Here is a 12,251-nt window from a genome sequence, read left to right as displayed (position 1 = left end):
CCATAGGATTGCATCACAACTGACTCCCTTTGCTTCAGACTTCTTTACTTCGCCTTTTTAAACAAACAATAAACACACATGGTGCTTCCACATCATTTATAACCTACCAGGACTTTACCCTAACTTAATTGATCACTTTCAAAATCTCATAGCACCCATCCAGCTACTCTACATAACGAACCTATTCCTAGGAGACCTTAACATCCCTTGGAGCATTGAGAAAAACACCCTCACTATAAACCTAGAACACCTATGCAAATGCATGTAAACCCCACAACTTCACTCAAATTATCACAACAGCTACTCACTCAAAGAATCAGAGGCTAGACCTTAATAGAGTCAATTATGACTTCTTCACCCTGCAAGGCCACCTGACCCTAGACTGGTCCAACCACTATACGGTTCTACTCCTGATTGTCGATTACTCTGCTGTAAAAAGAGAACAACCCAAGTTGATTAAATCTGGCCAAGTGTCTTGAAAAATCTCCCTTTCGATACACTCACTGAACAACTTGTGTGGCTCTTAAATACCAACGCTCCTGCCCAGTATACTGGCTCCCTTATACAATACTACCTAGATTCAACAAAGGAACTCATAAATGAGCTAGCAAACCCTAAGACTGTAATCATCCACTAATAAACCACACCTGTGGTATTTTCAATTAATTAAATGCCGGCAAGAAACGTTAAAGTAAATTTAGTAATTACTGGGGACAACATCAAACCCGAAAGGCTCTCTCCAGCAGTCAAAAAACTAGTGAAAGCACATAAAGACCTTTTCATCAGAACAAAATCTACTACAGAAATAGCATCAACAAAGCAATTGGCCTACCAAAAACTCTCTCAAACAAGATCAAATCGAGAATGCGCTCCCATTCCTGGGGCCAATCTTAAAACTGATCCACATTGAGGTCCAGGATTTATGGTAAGGCACATAAGTCGCACAAGAAATGCAAAAATTCCAAACACTGGTTGCTGACGTTCCGCCACTTGCACCGCTCTCAGAGTTGCGCGATATCTTTTGGCTTTACAGCCGCTCCATGTAGTGGGCTCTAGAAGTAGTTCTGCTCAACTTACTCACATTACAAAAAGAAACTGCCTCCCTTACAGTTTACTATACGATTATTTCATACTACTGGCTTTTTTATATACCAAAATTGATTTAATGTGGAGTTAACTATTCTTATCAAAAATCCCCTTTATTAAGACCTATTTCTACAGTACAAAATATACTTATAACAAGGTTTTTTTTAATCATAATTCAGTATAATTTCCAGTGACATAGATTCAGTTTCACTCCCACCTCCTACACATTCATCCCTTCAAAAATGCATACCAACCACTCACTCATTACACACCTCATACACACTACATCTAAAACCTTTTTACATACAGGTTATCACCAGCAATAATATTGGCCTCCTCCCTCAGCCACAGCAGACTAATTGCAATTTCTGAAGGTGGCTATAGCTGTCCTTTTTGATACCCCATCGAATCCCACTGGAGTGCCTTTGGCCCCAATGATTTGAGGTGTCAGTCTGTCTATCGGAGGCCCATCAGCAGATCTGTCCCCAATGCAGTCTGTGCCACTTGACCTCCACCCGAAGTCGGCCCCAACAATGAGCCCAGTGTCGCCGACTCCCACCTCGACACCACGTCCAATGCCATCTGCAGCAAAGAGACTGGCACCACTGGGCCGAGCCTCGACACTGGCATTGACCTAAGACATCGAACCCGGACCTGATGGTTCTGGGTCAGAGAAACTAATTGCACTGTTCAAACATGTGTTAAGCTTTTGATCCAAATTTAACTTTATGATGGTGATTCAATTTATGAAGAATCTAATATGTTTGAGACCTACAAGATGCCATTGGGTTGGACATCCCCCTAACGTTGGCCTACATTTTCCAAACCCATTGGCCTCTAACGCATCTGTCTCCTTTGCTACTGTTATCAGAAGGGCAGTGGACGTTCCTGATCTAACACTGCAAATGCAGGAGTTGAAAACCAACGTATTGAACGAAGTCCTCAACACAGCAGCCACCACCTAGGAACCTCTGCTTTCTTTTAATGAGACTATCACAGATATAGTGTTGGGCACCTTGGCAAAACCAGGATATTGACTCCCGTAAAAATGTTGGGTGGTAAGGCGGCACAGGCCTGTTTCCAGGACCCAGATTTCTTACTTAAGCATCTTACCCTGGAGAGTCTAGTGGTTCAGGCATTGTCCAGCCACATCAACCCAAACTCATTCAATACAATTCCACGGACAGGAAATCTAAGAGGATGGAACATTGTGTGAAACAAGTCTTTTCCAGTTCCAACCTCACCCTGTGATCAATACCTTCTGCCTCCTGGGACACATTTGAACACTTTGTGGAACAGAGTGGCAGACTTCTTGCATGTCAGAAAAATGCTTCAATATCTGCTCCTCGACAGCCAAGATGCTCAAGTACGTCATTTGTTCTGGCCTGGACACAACTGACTGCTTGGGTAGGGCAGTTGGACCAGCATGGTGCTTAGGCATCAAGCCTGGATTCGCTCTATGGCTTTTCTTCGGACATCCAGCAATCTCTCGTGGACTGGCCGTTCAATGGCTTGCAACGTTTTGGAGTGAAGGGAGACTGGGCTCCCAAAGTTCACGGAGATCAAGGCTGTGACTTGCTCTGGGGCCTAACTCTGCCTATTCAGCAGTTCCCTCAACAGAAGAACCTTGTTTGAGGCTCCAGTAAGGGTTATCCACAGGGGCAACCCCAGTACCTGCCTCAGCAGGTCTCCCAGCCCTTTCGAGGGAGAGGTCAGAAAGCTGGCCAATCATGTTCAGAACCCTAGGGTCAACGCACTTCCCAGACCCTAACCCCTTCCTCTGAAGCCACCAGAAACCTACTTCCAATTGTTTTTGGCGGCATAAAATCACCTGGTAAGAGGTAGTCACCCTTCACGTCTTCAGTTGGTCATCCAGGTTGGACTGATGGGTGCTCCAGAAGTTTAGGCTCTCCTAGCCAAGAGTGTTGCAGAGTGCCAGGCTTCAGAGATTGGGGACTAGTTTCTATTACTGCTATATTCTGGGGACAAGGCCTTCTCTCCATCCTAGGTCTTTGCCCTCTCTGAACTTCTTTCTGTGGAAGTATAAGCTCAAGATGCTCACCCCAGCCCAAGTTCTGTCTCCCTTGGATCCAGTAGACTGGATGGTGGCACAAGACTTGCAAGATGCATATTTGTACATCCCTGTCCTACAGTCAGGGTTTTGGGTACGCCAAGAGCATTGTCAGTTCTCCGTGCTCTGTTTTGGCCTGACAAGCCTTCCTCAGGTGTTAACAAAGGTGATGGTGGTGGTCGCAGCCAGTCTGCAGAGTTGGGAATACATGGCTCCCCAAACCTCAACAACTGTCTACTGAAGGCCAGCTCACCTCAAAACAGTAATAAGCCACCTTCAGACGATGGCCGACCTGTTGACATTGTTTGGGTTTTTCATCTAAGTGCCAAAGTCTCACCTGACTACTGCACAGCAGCTCCCTCCATTGGTGCCATGTGGGTACAGTGCTTTTACGAGCCATTCCTTCTCTTGATTGAGTACAGGCCATTCAGGCTATGCTCCTGATGTTTCAAACCTTGACATGGGTCTCAGTGAGAGGAGTTCTGAGTCTTCTCGGCCTATTAGTCTCTTGTATTCTGCTTGTGGACCATGTCACTTGGCACCAGCAGGCTCTGCAGTGGAATTTGAAATCTCAGTGGGTGCAGCAGCACGGAAACATGTCGGACTCAATTCAGCTGTGGTAGATTTTCAACCAAAAATGGACCAAAGGCAGACACCTCTTTCTATCCCACCAAGAGCCAAAGGTCATAACGAACGTATCATTGCTGGGTTTGGCAGGTCATCTGAGAGAGGTGGAGCTCAGAGGACTAATCTCCGGCGGAGGCTCGTCTCTACATCAACTTGATGGAGTTACCGGAGATCCCCTTGGCACTGGAGGCATTCCTCCTAACTATGTACACAGAAAAGAACAAACGGCAAACCAAGGTCAAGCACTTCCAGTCCGTGTAACGTTATGTTTTATGAAGTGGTGCAAACTCTTCACACACCCGCCGTCCAAAGGTGTTATATAGAGACCAAGGAAAGAAGTATATAAGCCAACTGTTTCCAAATGGACAATTAATTGCGGACCTAGGACGTAATAGATATTTGGCCTCCCATACTATGGAGAATTACTAGGTCAACATATATAATTTGTATGGGATTTGTCCATTTGGAAACAGTTGGCTTATATATTTTTTGCTCTGCATTCGATACCAACCCTGGATTTAAATCCTCCTTTGAGCCCTGACGAAGTTCCCACTGGCAGTTTAATGGGAACGAAACGCGTTGGCTGTGTGCCAGTTTCTGAACAGCATTATTGAATAAAAGGACTTTTACCTAATTGACTCCGAATTGAGTGCACCTTCCAATTCTTCTTTCCTTTATTCCTCCTAACTATCAATGGGGGAACGGGTAAAAAGTCTCACAGACAACCCTACCGCCATGTGGTATTGCAACAAAAAGGGTAGCGTGGAGGTCATGGTCTCTGAGCCAGGAGGCCTTGTATATCTGGAAGTGGTTGCACGCTCAGGGCATCTCCCTTACAGCCCAGCACCTGGCAGGATCTTTAAATGCCAGGGCAGACGAGCTCAGCTGACGTTGCCTAGCAAATCACAATGGCAGTTGCACTCAGAGGTGGCTCGGAGCATCCTCCAGCAATGGTGAAAACGCTGGCTTGATCTATTCACTAATGCGAGAATGAGCAGTGTCGAAACCTTTGTGCATTGGAGAACCCAAGGCAGCCATCCCTTGGAGATGCCTTTTGCCAACATTGTGGGGGTAATCTTGTATGCCTTTCCACCCCTCCCTGTCCTGCCCCGAATTCTGAAGATGATCAAGATGAACAGGGCTAAGTCATCCTAGTGACTCCGGACTGAGTGAGGACTGTTTGACCTGAAACTTCTGGCCATGAGCATTTGTCCTCTGATTTGGCTACCTCTATGGGAGGATCTTGTGGTGCAGCAGCAGGCCTGAGTCTGGCACACAAGCCTGCACAGCGTACACCTCCATGCTTGGATATTAAAAGGCTATAGCTGATGGTTTTTCATTTTCCATCCAAAGTGTTTGGTTTCATCTTGGCAACTATCTACAAAATTAATCTATGCAGGATGCTGGGGAAATATTGTTGCTTGGGTTCTTCCTGACACACCCAACCCCTGAATGCACCATTATTGGACAATCTCTTATTTTGTTTCTTTAGCCAAGCAAGGCCTTGCTGTGGCAACAGTTTAGGGTTACCTTTCAGTCCTTACTGCTGGTTTACCATCTCATCCATCCCTCATCTAGTCAACATAATCTTTATTCGGTTTATCAAGACCAACCATAAAAGATAAACAAAAACTCATACATGCGATAAAGGTTTCTGTAATTAAACTGCACCAGATAAGAAATTAGCCACATAAAAACTAATCTTCACATCGTGTAATAACAGGAGGTAAGACCGAGCAGGGCAGACTTGAACAAAATGTGTTTCAACAAACAATGGTACAATAAAAGATTTGCAGAGCTTTTTAAAAAAGGAACTAAACATTATAAAGTGCAAAGTGTCCTAAGATGAGACGCCATCACGTTTACATGGGATAAAGACCTGCTCAAATTAACTCCAAAATGGAATGCTCAGCAAGTGATGAATACGATTTAATCTAAAACGAGTCAAGAAGAAACAATTGTGGATTGATATATTGAGAGTTAAATAAGGCTCAATAAAAACCGTAGTTTGCAGGGGATAATAGTTTTTCACAGTAGTTTTATTCAGAGCAATACTGTCTCTTTAGTTTTTAAAGCCCTAAGGGGCAGCTTGGTCCTGGTAATATCCTGTTGGACAATGTTATTTGCATTTAAAACCTGTTCCCTGTAAGGCACTCCACCACCCTTGTGGCTAGGTCTGCGCTACATAAATGCCTAATATAAATATGTTGTCTGCGCTTTGCACCAATAAGGGCAGATATGCAGCATCGGGGTTCTTAGTCCCAAAGGATAGTGGTGCAAAGCAAATGAAGAAGACCTAGTAAAATCAATATTCAAAGTCAAAATCATGAAGGTTTATTAAAAAATACAAATCATTACACAAGAGAAAGAGTTATTTATCCAGTATTAGGGTATCTTTCATAGATTCACATGCCTGAATCATTTCCCGTCGTCGGGATGTGAGTCCCCGGTATATAAGAAAAGTAATGTCTCACTAGACATATAGAGAGATAGGCCAAAGGCCTCACATTAGTAACATATCCAGGTCCTTTCATAATGAGGACCAAACTTCAGAGAACAACCAATCAGCTATCACCACCCTCTGGAATCTTCCTGGAAGGAGCTCTAGTCCCTCAGATTTTCTACCGCACGTCGTGCTAAGGGAGTCTCCACTGAGCTCTGCTCAGTTTTTCCTTGCTTCTGGAATTGCAGTGGATTTTTCTTCACAATTACTTCTGAGTGAAGTCTACTCTGTCTTCATGTCAGACACTCCTAAGAAAGGCCTTTTTAGGCCCTGTGCTTCCTGCAATAAGAAGAGACTGCATGTCGACGACCGGCATAAAGACTGCCTCTACTGTCTCTATCCGGACCATTCCTCCAAAGACTGTAAGGTATGTCATACCTTTTCATCAAAGACTCTGAGGAGAGTGAGGGCTCAAAGTCTTCAAGAACCTCACAGAAAAGGTCCAGAGATGCTTCTCCAGGTCCTTCTTCGCAGCCCCCTCAAAAGAAGACGCAGAAAAAGTCTTCGGAGGCACCACTTAAGTTTTTGCCACACAAGGATCCCTCGCTGAAGGTTGTACACACCTTTAAAAAGCCTGCTTCAGCCCCGTCGACTACCACTGTGTCGACGATGGCCTCAAACGACATCTCCTTCTACAGCTGCGGGAGTAACCTCGTCGACGACGACAGTCTCTACACTCTTGGGGTCATCAGCATCAAACTCGTCGACGACGACGTCATCGACGGCTGTTGTTCCATTGTCGTCGACGATCAAGATTAAAAAATCGTCGTCGACGTCCAAGCCAGTTTCAACGCCACGCTCAACCACGAGCGCGTCGACGAGGGGTGTTCCATTGACGTCTCTTCCATCGTCAACGAGGGTGACTTTGTCGATGACGACTCCGTCAACGGGGACTTTGTCGATGCTTCCTTCGTCGACGCTATCATCGGTTGTGTCCATTGCTGTTTCTTCGTCGACAACGACGGCCTCGTCGACGACACCAAAATCAACGGTGGACAGTGCATATGTTCACCTCAAGGTTACTAAAAGAAAGCTGACGCCTTCCCTTACGTCACCAAGCAGGGTCCAGCCATTACCTCCGTCTCACATTTTGTACGAGGAGGAGGAATCCGATGAGGGCAGCATGTTCAGGGCTGCAACAAGTCCCTCTGAACTTCATGTCAAGTACCAGGAGGACTCGGACTATGACGAGCAAGACGCACAAGATCAGGCATATTATCTGGACGACAGCCATCTTCGCCAACAACCCATGGTTTGTCTCCCTGCGACTTTGGTTTCTGACCTCCAATTTTTGATTTCTGACTACAAGCAGAGGTTCTCAACTTCTGCTCCGTCTTCTACTCCAGTTCTCTCTCCGCCTCCACGGTTACAGGTTCCACCTCCGCCGGCTATGCCTGTTACAATACCACCTCCCCCTTCCACGGATGATGAGGAGGATGACCAACAAGAGGAGGGAGAGGTTCATGATTCCCAATCAAACCATGATGAGTGGGACGACTATGTCATCCCTTTTCCGGCGTCTCCAGTGCCTCCTCAAGCAGATTCGCCTCCTGAAGATATTGGGGGTTTTCACAATGTTTTGGAAAGGGCTGCACAGCGCTTCCAAATTCCTATGCCTTCTTACCAGCAGGACTGTTTCTTGTATGACTTCAAGGAACCTTTTAAAAAATCGGTGAGATCTGTGCCGATCAAAGACTACATCTGGGATCAAGGCATTAAAATCATGCAAAATCCTTCTACGGTTCCCCCCGTGTTGCCTCGTTTGGATAAAAAGTACAGAGCTCCAGACACCGCTCCAGCCCGTCTTACCGGACATCCCAAGCCTGATTCCGTCATCACTCAGGCAGCTCAGTGGAGATCTAAAAACCCTTCTGTTCCGCTTTCAGCCCCTCCAGATAGGGAGGGCAGAAGCCTGGACAACATTGGGAAGCATTTTTCGTCCATGTCTGCATTGACGGTGCGTGCGTCTAATTCCTTAGCGTTGTTGGGGCGCTACAACAGGCAGAAGTGGGCAGAAATTGCACCATACTTGGAGGCCCTGCCGGATGACTCTAAAGTGGAGGCAAAGAAAATGTTGTTGGAGGGCGAACGATCGGCTTCCGAAATCATCGATTGTGCGATGGAAATCACCTCTACTGGTTTCCGCCAATTGGCTGGGGCTGCGGTCCTCTGCCGCCAAGGCTAGCTTAAGGCGACGACATTCCGACCGGAAATTCAAACGAAGATTTTAGATATGCCGTATGACGGCCAATTGCTTTTTGGCACTCATATTGATGAAGCCCTTCAAGGCATAAAAAAGGATACGGACACGGCCAGGGCTTTGGGTACCCTTCAATTTAAAAACCCCCCTTTTCGAGGCTCACATGGTAGAGGTCAGTCTTCCGCTAGGGGAACCTACCAGCAGTATCGGTCTTCCTATTCTTCCTCCAACCAGCAATATCGACCACAGTTCCAACAGCAGCAATCTCAATACAATAAGTCCTCCTTTCGCGGGAAGGGCGGACGACAGAAGGATTCTGCCTGGCGCCAATGACTTTTCTCTACCGCCCGTCTCCATTTCCTCGCCACCCTCCAGAGTAGGAGGAAGAATTTCCCATTTTCTTCACAATTGGAAACAGATCACAACGGACCGTTGGGTTCTTCAACTGGTACAATTTGGACACTCATTGGAGTTCATTCAGATTCCTCCGCGGACCCCTCCTCGACCTATGCTTCACAAGAATCTGCGCCTTTTACTTCTGGAAATCTCACTAATGCTCCAGAAAGGTGCTATAGAGCGGGTACCCCTTCGCCAGCGGGGGAAAGGTTTTTACTCCCGTTTTTTCTTGGTGCGCAAAAAGGAGAAGAAATGGAGGCCGATTCTAGATTTGAGAAGTCTCAACCAATTCTTAAAGAAACAATTGTTTCGCATGGCTACCATTCAAGAAGTGCTCCAACTTCTCAATGCAAACGACTTCATGGTATCTTTGGATCTTCAAGATGCCTATTTCCATATCCCTATCCACAGGAATCACAACAAATTTCTGAGGTTCGCTGTGGCAGGCAGACATTACCAATTCTGAGTCCTGCCCTTCGGACTCAAGTCAGCCCCTCGCATCTTCACAAAGTGCCTTTCTCCAGTGGCTGCATACCTCAGACAGCAACATCACCAAGTTTTTCCCTATCTCGACGACTGGCTCATCAAGGCACCTTCTCTGGACGGCGCAAGCAGATCTTCTAACGCTTGTCTGCAGCTTTTCAGTCGCTTGGGACTCACTCTCAATCCAGAAAAATCCATCCTGCAACCGTCTCAACTGATAACTTTTACGGGTGCTATTCTCGATACAAACCAGAGGAAAGCTTTCCCGTCACAAGAGCGACAGTGCAAACTTCTTCACTTAGTGAACCGCATAAAATCCAGGAAGTTTCTCACAGTGCGCCTGTTCAAATCTCTTCTCGGTATGATGTCATCCTGTATTCTGCTGGTTCCCTACTGTTGCCTCCACATGCGCCCTCTCCAGGAGTCACTATTCAATCAGTGGATTCAAGCCGAAGGATCCTTCGACGATGTCGTTCAGGTGACCCCCCAGATGGTCACTGCTCTGCAGTGGTGGACTCGTCCATGGAATCTTTCTCAAGGCCTGGCTTTCGTGCTTCAAGCCTCTCCGCAAATAATCACAACTGATGCGTCCCTGGAATGTTGGGGAGCATTCCTCCAGGAACTTCGGATCAGCGGAAAGTGGTCTCCTTCCGAACGGAAACTTCACATAAACCTCCTCGAGCTACGGGCTGTTTATCTGGCCCTCCTGGCGTTCTTTCCCAGGATCATAGGTTCTCTAGTGCTTGTCCGGACGGACAATACTACAACAATGCACTACCTAATCAAGCAGGGGGGTACTCGTTCATTGCCACTCTCTCGCGAATCTCAAAAGATCTGGAACTGGTTACTTAAACACAACATTTCCCTCAGAGCGGAGTATGTTCCAGGAACAGACAATGTACTGGCCGATTCACTAAGCAGGCAACAAACAAAATGTCACGAATGGGAATTGAACCAGCAGGTTCTCAACGGCATATTCTCTCAATGGGACACACCTCCCTTGGACCTATTTGCCACCCAGCACAACGCCAAATGGCAAAACTTCGCAAGCTGGCATCCCCAACGGGGATCTCTAGGGAATGCATTTTCAATAGCATGGCTCAACGTCTTTGCTTAGTCTTTTCCACCGATTCCCCTGATTCCCAGGGTCCTCAGGAAGTTGAAGGCAGAACCCTGCACGCTAATCCTGATCGCGCCAGGGTGGCCTCGCCAGCATTGCTTCACGGAGCTCCATCTTCTCTCCCTGGAACCGCCAATTCCGTTGAAACCTTTTCCCTCTCTCCTCACAATGGAACGGGAACAAGTCCGACATCCAGATCCAGCATCTCTCAAATTATCGTCTTGGCTCCTGAGTTCCGAGAGTTCCATGGCCTAGACATTCCTCCAGACTGCAGGGCGGTTCTGGCTCGGGCTCGAGCTGACAATACACACAAAACATATTCCTTGAAATGGAAAAGATTCTGCATCTGGTGTAAGTCTGCGAATATACATCCTTTCACTTCTTCTCTAGAACAAATATTGCCTTATCTTCTCCATCTGGCCACTTAAGGTCTGGCTCACGCCTCTATTAAGGTTCACCTTGCAGCGATATCCTCTTTCAGGAGATCTTCTACGGGTCCTTCTCTTTGGTCACATAGACTGATTAAACAATTTCTCAAAGGTTTCTTTAGGACTTTACCTCCCGTGAAGTCTCCACCTCCAATTTGGCAACTCAACATCGTTGTTGCTCAGCTTATGAAACACCCTTTTGAGCCGATGCACAGCCACTCAAGTTTCTCTCTTGGAAAACGGCACTGCTTCTAGCCCTTATGTCTGCAAGGCGAGTAAGCGAACTTTATGTATTCTCAATTCAAGACCCTTTTCTTCAATTCAAACATGATAGGGTTATACTTCGGACTAATCCCAAGTTTGTTCCCAAGGTCCCGTCAGACTTTCACCTCAATGAGCCTATAGTCTTACAAACCTTTTTTCCGAGTCCTCAAACGGCGGCAGAAAAGGCTCTGCATTCACTGGATCTTAAGCGCTGCCTTAAATTCTACCTTGATAGGACAAAGACGTTCCGCAAATCTAACCAACTCTTTGTGGCTTACAGTGTACTTCGGAAAGGTTTCCCACTTACTAAACAGAGTATTTCTAGGTGGATCTCTGCCGCTATTACTTTCTGTCACCAGCAAGCCGGCCATCCCTTGCATTTGACAGCTCATGCCCATTCCACTAGGGCCATTTCTACCTCCATGGCACTCTTTGCAGGTGTGCCCATCACAGACATTTGCATAGCGGCAACATGGAAGACACCGCATACATTTACCAAGCATTACTGATTGGATACGGAACTCATAAAGGATGCTGCAGTGGGACAGGCGGTGTTACGTCATCTATTTCGATAGAGGTGAGCCTTCTTTTCATCCCACCATCCTTTCTTTTACATGCACATTTCTCCATTGTGTTTTCTATTGTTTTCTTTTGATTGCACTTTGTTACTTCTCTGCTTTCGCATTGATATGATATCTGATGAATTTGGGCATTCTGTTCCATCCGAAATGTGCCTATCATTGCTTGCTATTCTGATTCAGGCATGTGAATCTATGAAAGATACCCTAATACTGGATAAGAAATGCGTTACTTACCTGTAACTGCAGTTATCCAGTATTGGTATCTTTCATAGATTCACATGCAACCCACCCACCTCCCCTGGAAGGGCTCACCTGGTTCTCTCAGTGATACATCTACTTAGCACTGTGCTTCTGAAAATCTGAGGGACTAGAGCTCCTTCCAGGAAGGTTCCAGAGGGTGGTGATAGCTGATTGGTTGTTCTCTGGAGTTTGGTCCTCGTTATAAAAGGACCTGGATATGTTACTAATGTGAGGCCTTTGGCCTATCTCTCT

The 12,251-nt window shown here is 46.3% G+C and overlaps 1 protein-coding gene across 6 annotated transcripts in view; it reads left to right on the top strand.

The window, feature by feature from the left end:
- KIFC3 (kinesin family member C3) overlaps window positions 1-12,251 on the top strand; it is a 325,817-nt gene that overhangs the window by 119,180 nt on the left and 194,386 nt on the right. The window lies entirely within an intron of this gene.

The sequence above is a fragment of the Triturus cristatus genome, chromosome 12 (assembly GCF_964204655.1).
Source record: "Triturus cristatus chromosome 12, aTriCri1.1, whole genome shotgun sequence".
NCBI classification, from domain to species: domain Eukaryota; kingdom Metazoa; phylum Chordata; class Amphibia; order Caudata; family Salamandridae; genus Triturus; species Triturus cristatus.
The sequence above is the reverse complement of the archived record's forward strand: the minus strand, read 5'-3'. Positions and strand labels throughout refer to the sequence as shown.